At 47.2% G+C, this 20,506-nt stretch overlaps 1 long non-coding RNA gene across 1 annotated transcript in view; it reads left to right on the top strand.

Annotated features, from left to right (window-relative positions):
• Nucleotides 1-7,361: 7,361 nt before the first annotated feature.
• The window catches only part of LOC146809723 (uncharacterized), a 376,558-nt gene continuing 363,413 nt past the window's right edge, over nt 7,362-20,506 (top strand). The window contains exons 1-2 of the long non-coding RNA XR_014965583.1: nt 7,362-7,704; nt 14,076-14,181. This is a non-coding gene — a long non-coding RNA (uncharacterized LOC146809723). The remainder of the gene's footprint in view (nt 7,705-14,075; nt 14,182-20,506) is intronic.

Raw genomic sequence — 20,506 nt, 5'->3', positions numbered from 1 at the left:
AGTCTATACCCAGAATACCAGCTCCCCCAACAAAGTACTTACCTTTGAACCAATAACACTATTTTCCTCCATAGGATAACATTGACTGTTTTTCTATGAAAAGTTTCTAAGTGTGGGGTTGAAAAATCTATGAAAACCTTTCAAAACTGTACTAAATAAAAACGCTTTTATTTACGTGTTTACAGGAAATGTCCCAGTGTAGTATCCAGGTATACTACACTGTGTAAGAAAAGTAATCTAAAAGTAATGTACTGGTCATTTTACTAAAAAGCCCATTCAAAGTAAATGTACTGTTTTTTCAAAACATTGCATTTCTCAGTAACAGTACTGTAAATCAAAACAAAGTGCATATGCAATTACAATCCAAACTGTATCACAACTGTACATTTACTGCAAAGTATTTATTGCTTACTTGTGCCAGGCTTGCTTGGTTCTAGAAAATAAAATAACTAAAAGAATATTTCTATACAAAAACAATTGGTCAGAAGTTCAGTCTTTGAGTGTGTGAAATGATTTGCTGACTGAGTGTGTACAACAAATGTTCAACACTGTCCCCTGATAAAAGCTTCCTGCTCGACCACACTACCACAAATAGAGAGTGAGGTGCTATCTACTTTACCTCTGCCTATCTTTTGGGTTCTACTGGACTCTGTGGACACTATACCTCACTTTGGTATAGTATATACAGAGCCAGCTTCCTATAGTGGAGCACAATTAATCATACCAACAAAATTATGTCTTATCTGGATGAGCTCAGTCAACAAGGTCCATCTTCACCTCTGTCTGCATTACTGGATCCAAGGAAATGGTGCAAACGTTTGGCTTTGGTTTATTTTATCTCACTAATATTAGGGTAGTCATTTCTGTGGTGACCTGTGACATTCTGCTTTCTAACCTTCATTGCCATAGTTATCCTTAGGTTGCATGGTGATTTGTCTTCTCCATCTTCATTATTTAGATGCAGGACTTGGTTGGACTTTTCAAGGGAGGCTGTGGTCCTATATTTTTCATTACTGTTGAATATTTTATCTCTGACGTAGGAATTCCAATTTGATTCTGTGCTACTTTTAGATAACCTGAGAGACACCACATTCAAAGGGAACCAGAACCACGGAGTAGTAACTCCCACAGTTGTCTGCTACCACAACTTGGTGTTATGTATTGAGGATTATCTGTTCTGAGGACACCAGATGACACCTTACAGCCTTCACCATCTGCCCATTGATGGTGACCAACTGCCTATACTTGGAAGTATTAGCAGGCATATGGACATTTTGCACTATCTCTTTGGACACTAACTCCACTCCCTTACTCACTGGGACAATGTTCCCCCAAAGCACTACACTGGTCAGCCCATGGGTCTGCCCAACAGTGGGGGGCTGTTTACTCTTGGGACACCTGACATTCCTCTTCTCATGCTCATGTCTGTAACACTCAGAGCACTTGGGGACAATCTTTCTTGTCTTATATATAAACCCATTCTTTTTCTGCTATTTCAAAAATTGAAAAGGAGCGTAAATTCTATATACATTTTTGCTTGATAATCAACATAGTTTAAATTTAGAACTGTCCACAACATATCCAATATCGATAATTCAAAGTGCTTCAAACATTAAGGAGTCTTGTGTATGAGTTCTGGGCATTGGGTCGAGAGCATGTAACAGCACCTTTTTCGGGGTGGACGGGAAGTTAAAGCACGTTGGCTTCCAGTGCTACAACTAGGGCATGTCACCTCACTCCAACACACCACAGGAGCTATACACCATGCCCCGGGCATGTTTTTTACTACATTTCGATGCCTAGGGGACGCCCTATGTTATAGGCTCACTGGGTGTGTTCACAACCTACAAATAGGAATATGTGATGATATGCAACAGAATTTGGGGAATGTTACGGAGGTACCCACGTGACTGTTGCAGGGATTCTGCACATATACAGAACTATGCACAGGAAAACGGTACCTCAGTGAATAGGGGTGTATCAACCTACCACATTAGTACCCATAATCCCAACCAACTAGCTATAGTGTCTCATTCATTCTCCGACTACAGCGAAGCTACCAATGATTAGACAACCCAGAACATGTCACTCTTTCAAGGGAATTGCGGAAGCCAGACAACTCTTTCGCTCACTCACTCATACTTGTCCACAATGCGAATAAACAGACGCGGTTTAGTTTAAAATGTTTATTTTAACTAACGCGCTCTATGGTACAGTACACGTGCTGTTACTAGCAGCAAAATGCATAAACAATATAGTCAGCATTGTCACAATTCCATACAATACAAACGGGGATATCATTTTATAAAGACAGTGGAAAAGGGACTAAGAGACCTAACCACCCTCCCCTTCGTAAGAAATACTTTATTATAAAAAAGAAGACATCTGGGCTTTGTCAGCAGACCCCATACCTCAAGGCCTAGATGAAAGTTTCACAAGACAAGCACAGCTCTTCTCTCTGGAAAGGTATCTCTCCGAGTGTGTCATTACATGTTTTGCCTGCAATATTTTATTTTTTTTATTTATTTTTTTTGAAAAACCTTTATTGACGTTTCAATCACTTACACGTATGGGCCTACAACCCCCCGGGGCCGGCCGCTAAGCAATCAGAACAATAAAAGCACATGTAAACACAGGCGGCACCTCGGAGAGCAAAGTCTACAATACAGTATAGTCCGGCCAATGAGCCGCTCAGGTAGGACACCAGGAGAGAAAGGGTTTTTCATTTTATAATAAAACAAAACAGTAGGATCAGGTGCCAAACAGTTTCCCAACAGCGATAAGGGGCAAGGATAAGAGACGCAAGCAGCAAGCAGCAATACATTGAATCAATGGCGCAGACACGGGAAAATACGGATGGGGAGAAATATCAAAGATAGTTGCGCCTACAGGTCCCCGTACCTAAAGCCCAGCGAACCCCCCGGAAACTGTGGCACACATTAAGAGCAAGCGATTCACAATAAGAGAGGTGTACCACGCTGATCCCAGAAAAACAAGCAAAAAGAAACAGAGAAGAAAAAGGAGGCCATGGAAAAAGAGATAAAGACTAAAGAGTCCCCTCCCCCATCCCCCCACCCTGCACCTCTGCGAATGAGTATGGCCCCACCCCCCAGCAGTGTGCCTGTCGCCCTGGAACTAGACCCGAAATATAGAAGAGACAGGGAAAAAAGGAGTAAGAAAGAGCCCCCCCAGACGGGGGGGCGGAGGGAATGTAATAAACTGGAGGAGGGCCTTCAAAACATACCCCCGGCTTCTCCCTCCCGCACGGTGAAGTCTCCCCACAGCAAACAATTAGCAGCACCAAGTTGATCATATCAAAAAAGGAGGGGGGGAGTGGGGAGCATTATGCACCAACTATGCGAATAACCATGAGAGCACGCAACCATGAGTCCGCCTGTCTACTAGGTGACCACTCCCGAAGGATCAGCCTCAGCCTTGACCGCTCTTTGCGATTCTGCCCATGCCTGCCCCTCGACCCAGCACCATGTCCGATGTCCCAAGGTACAGGAGTGTCCGAAAACAGTCGGGAAGCGACGCACACAGGTGGGGTGGAAGTCTCTGAGCATCAGCACGGACCGCTTCATGGGGGGGCGTCTTTTCCAGTGCCGCCCCAGGATCTGCACTGCACACAAGGTCCAGACAGGCTGAAGCAGTCAAATAAGACACACGTTGCTGGAATCGTCCCTGGGCCGCCGGAGATTGCGCACGGGACAAGGCTACCATCTTCCGCTCAGGTCCAATACCTCCGGAGCAGATCAAGCCCACAGTTAGCCGACCACACGGTAGCATACTGTCCGGAGTGTCCGGCTGTACACTAATCGCGGGGGGAGCCGCAACATCTTCCTCCTGTGTGCAGTGTGGAAAGCCACTGTGTACTTGTGGACCAGCATGCCGCCACTGTCCCAACGCTGATACCACACCATCTAGCTTCCTCCCCAGGACCCCGGCGCCATGAGCCAAGGAGTAATGAAGGGCACCAAGGGCCTCCAGGAGGTCGCCGTACCCCAGAGCAGCTCTCTCCGATCGCTCTGCCACACTCCCGACCGTCACACACCCCCAGTCCCGCTGCGTCCCAGCGGACAGGATGGTAGGCTGCATAGTGACAAAATGGCCGCTGGGAAGGCCCGACTCGTATTGGGGCCAGGACCCCGGGACCAACGCCTCAAGGTCCACGTCGCTGAAGACAGGGATCCTGGGGGAGGAACAGATTCAACCGTTGCGCGGTCACGGGCAATAGTCGTCTCCGCCACGGACCAGCTCCCGCAAAAAGCCGGGAGCAGCCCGCAAGGATCAGGCCGAACCAGGGACGGCGTCCGGGCAGCTCACCGTCAAAGGCAGGGGCAAACACCACAGAATCCGAGAATTGCACACCCGGGCATGTCCTCGGTCCGCAGCGCTCAGCAGGGGGGGAGCGACCACAGCAAAATGCAGGCCGAGGGGAGCACCACTCCGGCGGACCGACTCCACCCAGTCACCACAGGCCGCTGTTGTTAAACTGCCGCCCGGCCAAGGCGTCCACTCGAGGTCCCGGCTTCGGGACCGCACGGGCCGCAAAGTTCAATCGCTGATTTCTCCGGCGGTACTGCAGTCAGAAACCTCAGGGTCACACGATCGGTTGCCACTTTCGTTTACGAACACGATCTCGTAGCGCAGAATAAGGATCTCATGCAGGATATCCGTGCGGGATGCGGAGGTTCACGGAGCCGGGAATCTACGCTGCCGTCCCGGTCGCCATCTTGGCTCCTCCCCCTTTGCCTGCAATATTAAAGCACACGATTTCCAGTAGTGCAGCTGTGGGTAATATGTTATGTCTAGGTGCGAGGGACTGACCAAAACAGAATAACTAGGGGCTTTGTTGATCGACCTTGTACCTCGTGTGCAAACTAAACCTCAGAGCACAGCAGAGAAGGCAAAAAGCAGACCGTTCTCATGTGAACGGAGCACAGTCTTGCGAAATATATGCTTGCAGTGTCGTACGCAAAAGCAGCCTCATGGCAACGAAGCTCGTGCTAATTTAGCAAATGTCGCCAATGGGCTCATAAGCTTTATTACATGACTAAATAATAGATTCACATACTCAACTTCCTGTCTTTACTATTGCATGGTAATCACTCGATACCATACATTACAAAACCAACCCAGATTAAGGGTAGGGTTACGTTTCTGGTCCTGAAGAAACGCCATGAATACCTCCTGGACCATCTAGACATGAAACATGTTGGCCTACATGCACCATTAGATTACCTCTCTTCTTAATTAGGACAATCGCACCCACTCTTTTTATCCATACCAAGAGGACCCCTTATTAAATTTGTTTTAGGGTACCGTACAGGTATTTTAACCACTATAAGCACTCACATCCCACACACTTGCACTCACCATCGCGGCTATACAAAAAGATCTCCATAAAAGAGCCCTCTTGCAGTACCAACCCCATGAGGAGAAAAGCCCGATGATGAAGCGTGGAAACCTTACGGGTATGTGAGGGCATCACTTTCTTTTAGGGAAACCCCCCGTTATATATATATATAATATCAGGAATCCCGGATCGAGCAGCGGGGCGGTCACACCGACTGCCAGCACTTGGTTCTACGTTTCTGAAGCAAGAAATGCCTTGCCCAGGATACTGGTGTCCTCTGGTGACTGGGCACCGTGGATGCCGATGCAAAAGCGGTGAGGTCGGTTTTGGCATATCTGATTTGTGTGCATCGGTCTCCTCCGACCTTGTTACGTGCCCATTACACAGATTTAAGTTGCGCTGCTGAAGGATAATGACATTGAGACATTTCCCGTAATCTCAATCATGTAAAAGACATACGGATTTTAGTTTAAGGTTTTAGCACATATATGGAGCATTAACAATTCGTATTCTGGCACTGGTCATGTACTTACGGCTTTTTGAACTCTGCACTGCCGTCCAAATGGATTGTGGACCTTTTAATCTGGTTGGGAGAAATAACAATCACCCGGTGGCTGACATTAGCGTCAGACACAAACACACCTTGTGTAAATAAAGCCCCGCAGTGCTGCCACTGATCTCATGAATTCAAAGATGTTTCTCAGTGCACTCAAACACGCATTTGCAAATGACAATCTAAATCATGTTCGATATTGTTACAAAAACGTTTTTTTCATTTGAAATTTGAGATGTCTTGACACATAATTATTAATTTATGCAGCCCGACCTCATTCGATTCATGCGTATTTTAAATCATTTTTTGATCTAATGCAAAAAGAAGGGCATTTTATGTTTTTACAGAGAGGTGGCGCTACTATGTTAAATACCCAAATACCCTGACTAGTCATTATGACAAGCTTCTATTAAGAGCAGGAGAGATATCATTATATCTTCTCAGGGCATATATCAGCAGGCGCACTATGTTTAAATGCTTGTTGTAACTATGTGGAATAATACACTATGCTTTTATTCATGTGTATAATCATGTTGCATTCAGCATTTTAGTTATTGGGCAATTAGAATGTTTTGCCAGTGACATTTCTTGTTTACTGCTATATTGACTGTTACACGTTAATCAGCATTTGATTATAACTACATAGTCTGTCTTCTGTGCCTATCCATTTTCAAATAGGGGGGAAGGGGTATTTAACTGGGATTGTTGATGTCGCCAATTAGATTGATAAAGGCTGCTGCGCAGCCGAAACGCGTATCTCATCTAATTCGGGGTCGAGGGAGACCAGAAATACAATAAATTAGCCTTATTCCTGCCTACCTCGAGTACATGCCTCTTCTTCATTGGAGTTGGATGTTTCTGTTGAGATATATATATAACAAAAAAAAATCTTCAGTAGAAGGAACCAGAGGGACACAGCGGGGTTTTCAGGGGAAAATCTTTAATTGAATCGATTGGCATGACGCGTTTCGGCGTGTGCCTTTCTCAAATTCCTTTCAACAACAGGATGTCCATTTCCAGTGGCTTTTGTAATTTTCATTCGCTCCCGCGTTAAATCGACGTGGTCCAGCTGCGTCGAGTTTGAAACGGAAGAGACTTGCTGTTGCCTGCATCGGCGGACTACAGTTCCCAAGAAGCCTCATTACTGCTTGCTGGGTAAGTATCTTCCCTCGGTTTTACTTCTTGTTGTGAAGGCTGGAAGATTGATATACGGAGCGTTCCAATAGTTCAAATAGGTAAGAACATCATGCTGCCGCTAAAACAAAGAAAGCCTCCTTTATCCCCAACGCCCAAGCCGCAAGTCACAAGGCGTGGAAGCACGGAGGCTACGAACCAATGTTGAAGCCTCCCCGTGAATCACGGACTGCATCTGCAGCGTTGCCTGCTTGTCCTTGGTTGCGGCAGTCTGGAAACGATCCAATCCCTCGGAGTAACACACAAATTGCCCATGTTGTTTCCGACGCTTTGCTGGACGGGTCCCCCAAGCATGCCACTGGCTAGCATGCACAAATAGATAGGAAAGATTTCTTCAGTAGAAGGAACCAGAGGGACACAGCGGGGTTTTCAGGGGAAAATCTTTAATTGAAGCGATTGGCATGACTCGTTTCGGCATGTGCCTTTCTCAAATGCCTTTCAACAACAGGATGTCCATTTCCAGTGGCTTTTGTAATTTTCATTCGCTCCCGCGTTAAATCGACGTGGTCCAGCTGCGCCGAGTTTGAAACGGAAGAGACTTGCTATTGCCTGCATCGGCGGACTACAGTTCCCAAGAAGCCTCATTACTGCTTGCTGGGTAAGTATCTTCCCTCGGTTTTACTTCTTGTTGTGAAGGCTGGAAGATTGATATACGGAGCGTTCCAAAAGTTCAAATATATATTGTTAGAAATGGGATTTCTGGTTGGCTAGGGCTTGCGCCAAAGCCAAGCAGAAACCACCACTCTAGTCAGGGCTGGGGAGTTACACGCCAAAGATAACCCCTGCTCACCCCCTTGGTAGCTTGGCACGAGCAGTCAGGCTTATCCCGGAGGCAATGTGTAAAGCGTTTGCGCGCGCTCCCAGCAACAACACCCAAGGCCCACCACAAAGGAAACTCCACACAAGGTATTATATAAAAATAGTCTTTGTATTATACCAAAACACATTAGATAATGTTCACACAATTTACACTGTGCCAACTGGCACTGGGCAGAATTTTACAAGGGATTATATGTACAGGGGACAGGGCCACCTGGACCACTGTCAGGAATTAGCACTTTTAGAACTTAGCACTTAGAACATAGGATATAAAATTACTGTAGCACAAAATATCACATGTAGCACACAACCAGTAACTACTGGTAACAGGTAAGTACCACCTACGCAACCCTAACCACCTTAGGAAAATATTACGCAGGGAACCAGGACCTCACTAGCACCACCTGTACTAGGAGAAAAACAACCACCTAAGTATCACAATACCTGTAGGGGTATAAGCACATTACACATGATGCATCACAACACATTCAGAGGTGTAGGGAAGGAAAACACATGATGCATAACATACATTCAGCGGTGTAAAACAAGGCACATGACGCATAAAAACACATTCAGAGGTGCAGGGAAACACAATTGCGCCCAACTCCCATAAGTCACCACCTGTGACTGGACCTAGGCCAAAACAATGTACAGCACTCACGTGGAGCCTCTCTGGGCTCTAACAGAAGAATGCCCCCAAAACGACGTGGGAGCCTTCTCGGGGCTCTTTAAACAAATAATTTGCCCCCAACGTTGGAGCTACACTGAGCTCTACACAAATGCGCCTCGTGGGAGTCCCTCTGAACTCTACGAAATACTGCCCCCGTCGTTGGGGCTTGCAATGTGCTCAACGTTGGAGCGGGCCACTGCCTTCCGGGGCCGCTCTTATTATCAAAAGAATGCCCCCGCAGTTGGAGCCCCGCTCGGGGGACTCGTGAGCCCTAAGCAACTGGGCCCCACCTTGCGTTGGAGCCTCTTGGGGGCTCGAAACCCGATAGACCTCTGCACGGACGCCCGCACTCACATGTCTGTCTGGGAGGTGGCGTTCCCTCTGCAGCGGTGGCTTAAGATTCACCCGGGCCCCCTCCTGGGACCCGGGACTCGGCAGTGACTCCTCCGGACTATGCACACACCCGCGGGGCTCTCACCACACACGGGAGCCCCGCTGGTGAAGCCGCCGTCCGTCCTCACTTCTCGCTCCTTCCGGGTACCGTCCAGCGCGGGGTGGGCTCCCGCCTGGACTCGTCTTCCGGGTCAGGCCCCGCCCACTCTAAGGCTGCCGGGATTCCCTTCCGGGTCGCCGCAGGCAGTGCGGCGGACCAGGGTTCCCGGCGGCCGCGGGAAATACGGGGTGGGCACCCAATAATTCAACAAAGACTGCGGCCAGGTCCCTGGCGGGGTGGGCACCCGCTAGGGATACGTATTCCCTAATAAAGCGGGGTAGGCACCCGCGATGGTACCAGTATGCGGGGTGGGCTCCCGCCTTTAAACCACGGCAATAAGCGGGGTGGGCACCCGCGGCAGCACCAGTATGCGGGGTGGGCACCCGCTATCAGCAACAAAGCTCTCCTGGCGCTAAGGGTAAAGGTGAAAGCGCTCTCTGCGCTACAGGCAAGTCCAGCGCTTCCAGGCGCTGGAGGCTTCAGCAAAGCACCAAATAAAGCGCTCCTCGGGGCGGCGAACACCAAGTCAAGAAGGTGATCAGGTGGAGAGCTTCCCCACCAACCAGGCAAGGCACCTGGAAAGTCTTTCAGCAGGCAGGGGGGCAAGGACTGGGCCCAGGGGCCAGCTCACAGGGCCCTCCAGCAGGGAGGCAGTCCCCAGTGGCGGTCTCTCCTGGCGCCCAGCAGCAGCAGCAGCCCCCCTAGTTAGGATCAGCAAAAGAGAACATTTTACTTGGGGTCACAGCCCCTTCGTATACACAGGTTTACCTTTGTTTCAAGGTGCAGGGGAGGGGCAACCAGTTACAACTGGTTCCTGAGCAGTTTGTTTTGCTCAGCACCTCTCCCTATTCAGAGAACAGGCCAGGGTCATCAGTCGCACCACAGGGGGCGGAGACAGCATTGTGTGGGGAAAGCCCAGCCCTATTCAGGTCCTAGGTATACTCCTCCCACTCATCTGGCTGCTGATCTCCCCATTCACCACTGGGTGACTCCTCCTGACTCTGGGGATTCCCTAGCCCATCACATGACCTCAGCCAGCCAATCACGCCACAAGCAGTCACTGCACATTTATGCCAGCGTCTAGAAGTGGCACTTCCATACTAGCTACATGGACACCGCACACATCATCGCGCAGCAGTTAATCACACGAGTCTGCACATACCAAACTCGGCCCTGCACTCCCCACACATCAGGAACCACCAGGGACACATACATTCCCCCATGCATTCCTATGGGAGGGCAGGCCAACCTCACTACACGCACGCACTTTACCCTGGGACACAGTGGTAAAGTGCGCAGAAACCAACAATCACTAACACCAAGTCACAGTTAAAAGCAAAAAGTTTCAGGGGTGAACCTGCCAGAAGGGCCAAGTCCAACATATATATTTATATTTTCCAGAAGGTCATGAACAGCACTTGCCCAGAGTTGGGGGCATAGATGGAGATAAAAGTGCAGAGTCTGCCACTCAGTTCCCCTTTTACCATAATTATTCTCCCTTCCCGGTCAGCCTTTATAGGTTCGGGTTGGAACTTTGCCGAACGGCAAAAGAGGAGAGCAACTCCCTTTTGCTTGGTGCTGGCAGAGGACCTGTAAATTAAGGGATAACTTTTGTGACAAAGCCGTAGTTCTTCAGTCAATTTGAGATGCGTTTCCTGCAACGCCACTACCTCGAATTGGTGATCGTTACGGTATTTCCAGATTTTCTGTCGCTTGAGCGGCGAGTTTAGATCTTTAACATTCCATGATGCTATGGCAACCATTGGGTAAACTGACCAATCTCACCGTCTCGTCTATCCCCCCCATCGGGAACTTTGCCCGATCTCTTGAGCATCCCTCTCTGGATCCTCCCGTGTCTGGAGCAGATTCAAAGATAATGCGTGCATGTCCGTTGTGAAGACCTTGGTCAGCTGCCCCCCTTCACCACCGCCGGGAACCCTCCCCCCTGAAAATAACCCCAAAACCCCCCTGAAACTTTTCGCTGGGGAGCCAACTGGCACCCAGCTCGGCACTTCTTTAAGAAGAGAAGTATGATTCCGGGCGTTACGACAGGGTCCAGACCCCCAGCTGCCTCTTTTTTAAAATTTGTGTTTTATAGAGTGCGAACTTGACCCGTAAGGGTATCGGCGCGCTTTACAGGATGAACAAGTTGTATACAAGAGACTTAGAAGGGGGGTTGGAAACATTTGGGATAAAAACATGTAAATACATTTTACGAGAACAAGAGGTCCCATATCCCAGGGTGAGATTCCTGGAGGTGCCGGGTGGATAGCATCCGGATAATCCAAGGTGTGGCAGTAATCGGTAGTAGAACTAAGTCGATGAGGTGATTGCAAAGCAAGATTTAGGAGAGGAATTTGCCCATTAGGAAGGTTTTGGTCTCCTTTTTAAAGCGTGCCAGAGATGTGAGAATAGAGAACCCTTGAGAAGCATCAAGAATAGTAATAGTCTGGAGTATCACGTACTTTCCAGCTTCATTAGGTCTCTTATAGCTAGCGTCCCTGAGTAGTGCTGTCCCAGAGTCAAACCAAGTGTCTCCTTGTGCACGGCTCACTCACGTGGTTAGCACCTTCATTTTTGGCTTGACTTGCCCTTCGAGACCTTGTGCCAGGGCCGGACAAGTCTGTGTCGTTTCTGGTACTTTCGGGGAGCATGAGACACTTTCTTCCTCAGGGATTGGGAGACCCAGATGCGAAGGCCCTATGTCAAATCTGAGATGTGATGGGATTTATTATTGTGTTCGAAAGCGAGTCCAAAGGGAAAAGTCCAGCAGTAACGCACGTTATCTTCCCGCAGTTTAGTGGTAATTGGATGTAGCATCCGCCTGCGTGCTAGTGTAGAAGGTGCCAGGTCCTGAAAGAGCAAACACTTGTAACCCTGGAAAGAGGTCTCTTCTTTTTTCCTTGCGGCGCTCAAGATCGCTTCTTTTGTTTTGAAAGAATGCATCTTGACGGGCACATCCCGGTCCGTCTGCGGTCACTAGGCTGTGGGGTCCACACCCGGTGAGCCCTTTCTCTCTTGAGCTTCATCAGATCTCCGCAAAAAGGTCCTCCACAAAGGCCCCCAGATTGGGCCCCTCTGCTCCTTCCTCCAGGTCTCGAATCCGAATGTTCTCCCTTCGGGACCTATTTTCCAAGTCCTCTGCCTTCAGGAGTACTTGATGGAGTTGCGTCTAGAGAGTTTGCTGCTTATCCTGTAGCTTAGAGGAGCGAGCGTCCAATTCCTGCATCTGTTCTTCCACTTCTAATACTCTGGACCCTACGGAATCAACGTCGTGCTGCAGTGTTGTCAGCCACTCAGTGAGATCAGCCTTCAGTTGGTCTATGGATGACCGTAGATCCTGCTTAATTTCCAGACAAAGCTCTGCTTTAAAATCCCTAAGGGAAGCCACAAGATCTTCTCTGGTGAGCGCCATCTTCCATGACTGTTCCCCTTCGGCGTGGGCTTGGCCCTTATCAGTTGCTGCAAAGCAGCCTGAGACCTTGTTTGCCGCTTTTTTTGGTGGCATAAGGGCAGTGAAATGTGCTTTCCTCCACTTGGCCGTGCGATGCCCCTCTGGATGATAGCCTACTTGGCGCTCTCGTGACACAGGCGTTGTGTCCCTAAATGAAGCCTGGCCTGTGATAGGGATTACACTATGGGTGCCATCTTAGGGTCAGGCACCTGAAATGTAGCTACGTCATCCAGCTCGTGCTGTCGGCGTCCTAACTATGATGGTCAGGTTACACTCAGCGAGAATTGCGGCTCAGCCAAAATTGCCCCATCATGCAGCGTTTATCCAGTTGCTTAGGTCTGAGTAACCGCCTCTGAGATCCTCCCCTGATCAGACGCCATCTTAAGGTCAGGCGTGGGCTCCCCGGTACAATCTCATCTGAGGCCAGTATTCCCCAGCCTCACCTGAGCAACTCACTATAGGGGCCGGCTCTCCAGGACAGGCCACACTCAACAAAGGTGCACTGCCTCCGGGTCCCGCACACCTCTGAGTCATGTCGTGGCCGCATGAAGGCAGTGCTCTCCCAAATGGCAGCGTCTTGGCCTGCGGTACTGAACTGTCTCCAGGTGAGGCGTTGAGCCTCGACTGGCTCCTCTGTGCCACTCAGCGCAGTTGGGTGCGCTGCTTTAGAAGTCTCCCCTTGTGTCCTGTGACTCGCCGTGTCCACTGGCAGTTGAGGCGCCGCTTCTTTCTCCTCGTCTGCGGTCGTTATCGCCATCTTGGATCCGCCTCGCACACTCGGCCCCTCATCAACCTTGACTCGTTATTGTTCCAACTTCACGGAATCGGGGGCTCCCCAGGTTTCTTTCCGGCCCGACTCCCTGTTGGACCAACCCAGACTTGAATTGGTTCTCTACATGTGCTTTGTGCGGCTTGTGGCAGTCTCGGGGCTCCGGGGCTGATGCGGATCACGTCCGCTCAGCCATCTTGCCTGGCCACGCCCCCATCGGAATTACTTTTACCATGCAAGTCTTACCAATGCATATATGTTTTTATTGGCGAGTAAGTGGTAAGTAGTTTATATTTTTAAGTGTAATGTAAAAAGTGGGGTTTGTGAAATTTCCCCCCACAAAGTGAACCTGTAATCGACATAAATGTAATTTTTTTTAAATATATATAGTTTGTTTACAATAGCATATTAAGATTTATTGTATCATTTTTGAACAGTAGGTGGCAGTGTTAGACTGTGACTTTTTTTTTTTTTAGAACAATAAGCCTTGGTAAAAGTATGCATGGTAGTGGACTGAATGATAACGGAATTTTAGGTGTGAGTGAATGTAAATGTGTAGGTGTGGTATGCAATTTAAAATCTGCATTGTAAAAACTTGCCTGAAAAAAAAAAGTGTGGTGATGTCATACAACCAACACAATGCTAATGTTTTCCTTTCTTTCTGTACACATTAGGAGACACTCCATTTTAGCTAGGCGAAATCAAATGAGCTGCTCTGCGCCTCTGCCACAGTTGATAAGAATTGTACTTTATTATATAAACAGCTTCCGTGCTAAAGCATGCTGAGAGGAGAATTTCCATGCTGGGACTCTGCAGCCCTGCTGACTCCGACCTCCACTGTTGACCGGCTTCCTGACAACTAAGACCAAGGTATGTGGCTTAGGCTATCCCATATGACCCAGCAGGATGGTGCTTCCACTATGCTCTCTTTAGTAAAGTATCAGATACAGACAAAAATAGGCAAATATTAGCACCAATTTACATGGTTGAATCATTCATATTGTTTACCATTCTACTAATTGCTTATTACAGTAACATGCCTCATCTGTCTAATAATTGCAGATCACACATGCGAGAACACAATTTAAAAAAATGCTTGAAAATGCATTGTGGTATATTTCTTGTGTTTACCTTAGGCATTCTCGAGTAACCAAATGAAAGGGTTAGATCTGCTGCCACTACTTCCTTGAGAATCAGAGTGTCATGTTCAAGGTTGTCAACAACATCTGTTACCCTAGTTGGTCTAGGGGTTAGATGTGATAGTGTGAGCTAGCCGAACCCCACTAACATTCACTGATGATATATGTGGAATGAGTCCCTATACTGTGAAGTTTGTATTGTCTAATACACAGTCCTGCTATATTTGTGTTAACCGTATAACATAGTGCCACCAACGTTCTGGGTTTCCTGCATAGTTTTCTTGCGTATGCCCAAGGCTCCCTTTTCACATGAACATGGAGACATCTGTGGTAAAAAGGATCAATCCTACTCAGCTTTGTAGGAAGCATCTATTATGTCTGTAGGCTGTTCAAGCTTGAAACTTTAAACATGATCACACTACTGTGGTGTGAACATTCTTTGACATCCATTAATAAAAAATGGAGCAAGCAGTGAATATCCCTGTAAATTGTAGACTGGCTGCTCACTTAACTGCCAGTGGGCTCGTCAATAGCGGGGGAGTTGTTACCTTTGTGATTGAGGCATACATAGCTTATGAATGGGAAGTTTGCTATTCATGGGTAAACTTTTCTGCTCCACCTGCATATAGCTTCTTATGAATACTAAGAAATATCATTTACATACCAGCAACATGAAAATTGGTTTCAAGGCACTTTCCCACACACACCTACCTAAATGTAAGACTGGATCCTCTCAGTAATGACGGGGCCACCTGGCCAGTTTTAGCCAGCTACACACCATTTTCAAATACAGCTGCATTAAATATTGGCGAAATACGTGCTTTATATAATCAGTTAGACTGTATCCACGTCTAATGCAGGTTCTGTGTACAATAATAATGGTTTCTTCCTTTCGATTACAAATGTGTGAATGGCAACAGAGAGGTTTTTCTTAGTGGAAAAGAATGTGAAGTATGCTTGAGCCATTCATTTCTTTGAAAAGAGATAACGCTGCATGGATTGTGCAGTGCATGGTCTATTTGACGTGTTATTTGAAGGGAGTTCCCGTATCCTTCATCAATCCAGTTTTGTAGTTACTTTCAAATGAGTTACTTGATTCTGACTGACCAAGGTTGCTGTGGAATGAAGCCAGGTGTCCCTTACATTGTAACAGTTTCCAAGGTTGTTACTTGCTGTACGAATGTACTCTAGCCACCTACACACACGGTTGGAGAACTTATCTTGTGGCCAAAAGTTTCTATTTATAATATTATCTTTGATTGGTTAAGCCGACTAAAAACCTTATTGTTTCAAAAGGACGTGGCATTAGCATCTGCCTGGGAAACATTTGAGCTCCAAGTTGTGAGGTCTACCTCAGAAGTACAATCATTGTTGCTCACTAATTTGCCGCTACATTTTTAATGCTTCAGGCGCCACTGGTGTTAGGCACTTTTTAAAACAATTGGGTCTGAATTTGTTTCGGCATTCCAGACTGTACTTGGAGTGATACCATCTTTTATGCACTCACTCTTTTAAAGCGTCTTTGGTGGCATTCTGTTGATATTATTCCTGTTGATTGCAATTTGGTTTTATTTATGTTCCTCCACAATGAATGTTCCACAACAAGTCCAAATGGTGATGGAATTGCCACACGTATCTGTCCTGTGAATGCATGGTGCAGTACTTTGGACTGTCTTTGTTACTGGATTTAAACAACAACTGGTAATTGTCTTTATGGATTGTATGGTTTGAGTGTACAGAATGTGTTTAACTGCCTCTGGTGCTCTTTCAAATGGTATGATATGCCTGGCTACACAGTTAGCGCAGGTTACAGACATGGATCTGCCAGTGTATATGTTGAGGGTGCATCTCCTGTGCTGTCCTATGTTGCTACAGTTGCTGTAAAATACTTGCCCGTGCCAGATTGGATAGTTGCTTTCACACCAGGAGCTATGGCGTCTAACTCCTCGTCTAAGGCTACACTTCTGCCCTTGGCTCTTGCTGATGGGGCTGGTACTAGTTCTTTGGAGCTTACTCTCCATGCTAATGTGGATCTGTCCTCTGCAGATGCGGGTTCCTCCCAGGACTCAAACGACTTTCTGGAAATGGTGGGCCTTTCCGGGCTACAGTCTTGTAGTATGGACACCTCATAAACACTTTAAATTCTGCATTTTTGTTTTTTAGAATGATTTTCTTGATATTCTAGTAGATTGCAGGATTTTTTGAATTGCCATTTTTTAATGGCTTTTTATTGTGCTTATATGATTAACGTTTTATTTTATGTAATGCTACACATTTTATATGCTTTTAGAGTGGCTAGCTTTTAGTGGGTAAGTCTCCTTTATGAACACAGGGCTTAGGTGTATTCTCCATTTTATATTCAACTTCTTAAGATGGCAGTAAGCCTGGGCGATGAACTCCGTTTGTGGAGTTTGCAGAGTTCTCCGCACTCCGTGTTACGCAGAGTTCCGAAAAACTCCGCTTTGCGGAGTGGAGTTTTTTCCTCGCACGAGCGAGGAAAATCCACTTCCCGGTGAGATTTTTCCTCGTTCGCGATTGCCAACATCAAGTTGGCAAGCGCGAAAGTGGAAAATCAACCTACCAGCAAGATATCTCAACAGGGGCGGTCAGATTTCTCATTGCGAGTGGTCGCGTATGTTTGCGACCGCTCGCGTTGAGAAATCATTTGCGTTGAGAAAGCTGTGCCTCGAGTAAAAATCTACTCGAGCGGCAGAAAGGACGCAGCGCCTGCTTGTGCTGTGCATGGTGCCGCTCGCGATGATTGCACAATGCGGACAAGCACCTGGCACTGAATACGAACGGCATTTATCTAACGCACTGCGCTGCTGGCACAGCTCCGCGTAGTGCGGCAGAGTTGTTTTGCACTTCGCGGAGTTCCGCATAGCAGAACTCCGTGAACTACGCCAAGGCTCAGTTGGAATCTTTCTTGCGGTGCCCTTTGCAGCACTTTATGCTAATGCTTGAATGTGCTGTATGTGCATCTCTGACAGGCACCGATGCCCTGTAGTCTGTACAGTTAGTTCCAAGGTCGTACAAGTAGAATACACGGCCATTGTTTTCTTTCTTTCTGTGCTTGTTAGGAGATACTTCATTTTAGCTAGACGAAACCAAGAAGCTGCTCTGTTCCTCTGACAAGTTGATAAGAACAGTACTTTATTATATAAACCGCTTTAGTGCGAGGGTTCTTCAAGAGGATCATTTCCATGCTGGGACTATCATGGAACCACTGCAAACTGTTACGCCGATGCAGACCTGTTGACTCTGAACTTTTTCCTGCTAAGGAAGATGACCTGTGCACAGAGACTGGCTTCCTGACACCCAAGACCAAGGTATGGGGGTTAGGCTATCCCACTTGATCTGGCAGAATGGAGCTCTCGTATGCTCTCTTTAGTGAAGTATCAGATACAAATAGTAGTAGGCAAACATTAGCAGCAATTAACATGGTTGAAATGTTCATATTGATTACCATTCTACTAATGCTTATTACAGTAACATTTCTCATCTTTCTAATAAACGCAACTTTTTATGCAAGAATAAGATAATTTCAATAATTGTTTGAAAATATATTGTTGCATCTTTCTTGTATTTACCTTGGGCATGCTTCATTAACTAAATGAAAGGGTTAGATCGGTTTCCACTGATTACTTGAGAATCAGTTTATCCTGTTTGAGTTTGCTAACAACATCAGTTACCCTGGTGGGGTTAGATGTGGTACTGTGAGCTAGCCGAAACCTACCAATACCCACTGATGGTAAATGTGGAATAAGTTCCTATATTGTGAAGTTTGTGTTGGTCTAATACACAGTACAACCACGCCCTCGGCCACTTCAACCTGCTCATTAACCACTTGCATTGAACAGCATCCTCAGAACCCACCCAACACAACTAGAATAGGATCCCAGAAGAAACATTGAGCTCAGAGATCCAAGTCCGTACACCACGATGCGCTCGCGCAGTCCATCACCAGTTTCAATGCCGGGATCACAGCCTGCGCCAACACACTGGCCTGACTCATGACTATGACCGGGACTCAAGCAAGTTGGTACACAGAAAATCAACGACTCTCCAAATGCCACTGCATGTAACTCAGATTTTGACAGACTCCCAACAAAACTGAGAAAACACCTGTAAATCAGCCCTCAAGTTCTACCATCAGCAAATCAGATCCACTGAGCGATCAGCACTGACTGAATGCATCAAAAAACAGCACAAACAATGCAAAAGAAAGTTTTTGGCATCATGAAGGACTTTACTTCCTTCTTTGCAAGCTCCACAACCGTCACTCCTTCGCAGGACCTCTGCACCCATCTCTGCCACTAGACCAGCAACATCTATCACAACTTCATCACCCAGCCAGATCCATCCACCTTCGCTGCCTATCAAAACAGGCCTTCAGAACCCCACAAAGGCCCACTATTACCATGGCTGAAACAGCAGCGGCCGTGTACTCATCAACTCAGGAGTACCATCAGAGCCCTCCACACAAGATTAGATCCCATCAGCATAGCTCTTACCCAGATATGCAACAATTCCATCAACACAGCCACCTACCTTGATCCCTGGAAGCTTGCCACGATACTGCCCCTTCTGAGGAAACCCTCAACAGAACCGAAAATGCTGGCAACCTAAAAAACACTCATTACTGCGCTACACTGCTAAAGCCAATAAAAGAGTAGCTGACCACCTAAACAACAACCACCTCCTTGACCGCACACAATCTGTTTCAGGCTCAACCACAGTACAGAGACACAGATGACAGCGGCTGAACATGGACAAAAGAGACAATGCAGCCCTCGTCTTACTCAACCTATCTGCCACTTTTGACACAGTCTTCCAACTCATCCTCATTCAAAGCCACCACAAAGCTGGCATACGAGGGCCCACTCTCCGCTGAATTTGTTCCTTTTTCACCAGACACACCAAGTCAGGCAACTTGGCTCCCTACACCTCAACCGCCATATACCTTCCCTACAGAGTGCCTCAACAATAATCTCTGTTGCATGCTGTTTAACCTCTACATGGCTCCCCTCGCCAGCATAATCTGAACCCATGAATCAACGTAATTTCCTATGCAGACGATACCCACCTATCTTTCCCCCCTCTAATGAAACACCTAGCACCTGAACCAATGTCACCTCTTGCATGTCTAAAATCACCAGTTGGATGAACACCAACTGTCTAAAACTCAAAACCAACAAACTAGAAGTGATATTTTTCGGAAAAGACATTTCACTATGGAACTCCACCTGATGGCCCACTGATCTCAGGCCTACACCCTGCCGAGACACCCATTCAAAGAACTTCGGAATAGTGGTGGACAACCAATTCTTCATGAGCAGCCAAGGCAACGCAGTCGTTACTTCATGGTACCACAACATCAAGCACCTCCCAAAACATTTCATGTGCTCTTAATCAACACCTGCACAGCCGTTACCCAGGCCCTCATCACTAGCAAACTAGATAAGTCTCTGTCTGCCTCACTGCCCAACTTAAAAAAAAAAAAAAAAATTTAATTTTTTTTTTAATCTTTATTTATGGTTTTAATGATACAGAATACAACTCTGCAGAAGGATATGAAATCAGACTGCCTCACTGCCCAACTTACCAGAATACTTCAGACCACACAAAACACATCGGCCAGATGCGCACTCAGACCCCCATCATGCGCACACATCACCCCGCACCTCAGAGATCTCTACTGGCTCTCCATCCACAAATGAGCCCTCTTCAAGCTTACATACAGACATACAAAGCCCTGCACAATCTGGGACATCCTACCTCAACAGCTGCATCTACGTGCTCAGGCCTACCAGAAACCTCAGTTCAGTTGGCTCCCCACTTGCACACATCCCCTATAGCTATAGCCAGCAGTCAAGCCTCCTGATACCTTCCACCTAAAGTCTGGAACTGCCCCTCCCTGCACATCAGAGCCACCTCCTCAGTCCTTGAGTTCCTAAAGAAATTGGAGATGTGGCTCTTTACCTAAATCTCAGGCTTGAGCAGCACAGTCTCCTCGACCTGCTCTAGAGCAGGGATACCCTCCCTGTTGAGACGCA

This window comes from Triturus cristatus, chromosome 7 (assembly GCF_964204655.1).
Source record: "Triturus cristatus chromosome 7, aTriCri1.1, whole genome shotgun sequence".
NCBI classification, from domain to species: Eukaryota; Metazoa; Chordata; class Amphibia; order Caudata; family Salamandridae; genus Triturus; species Triturus cristatus.
Note: the sequence above shows the minus strand (reverse complement) of the source record. Positions and strands in the feature narration are given on the sequence as shown.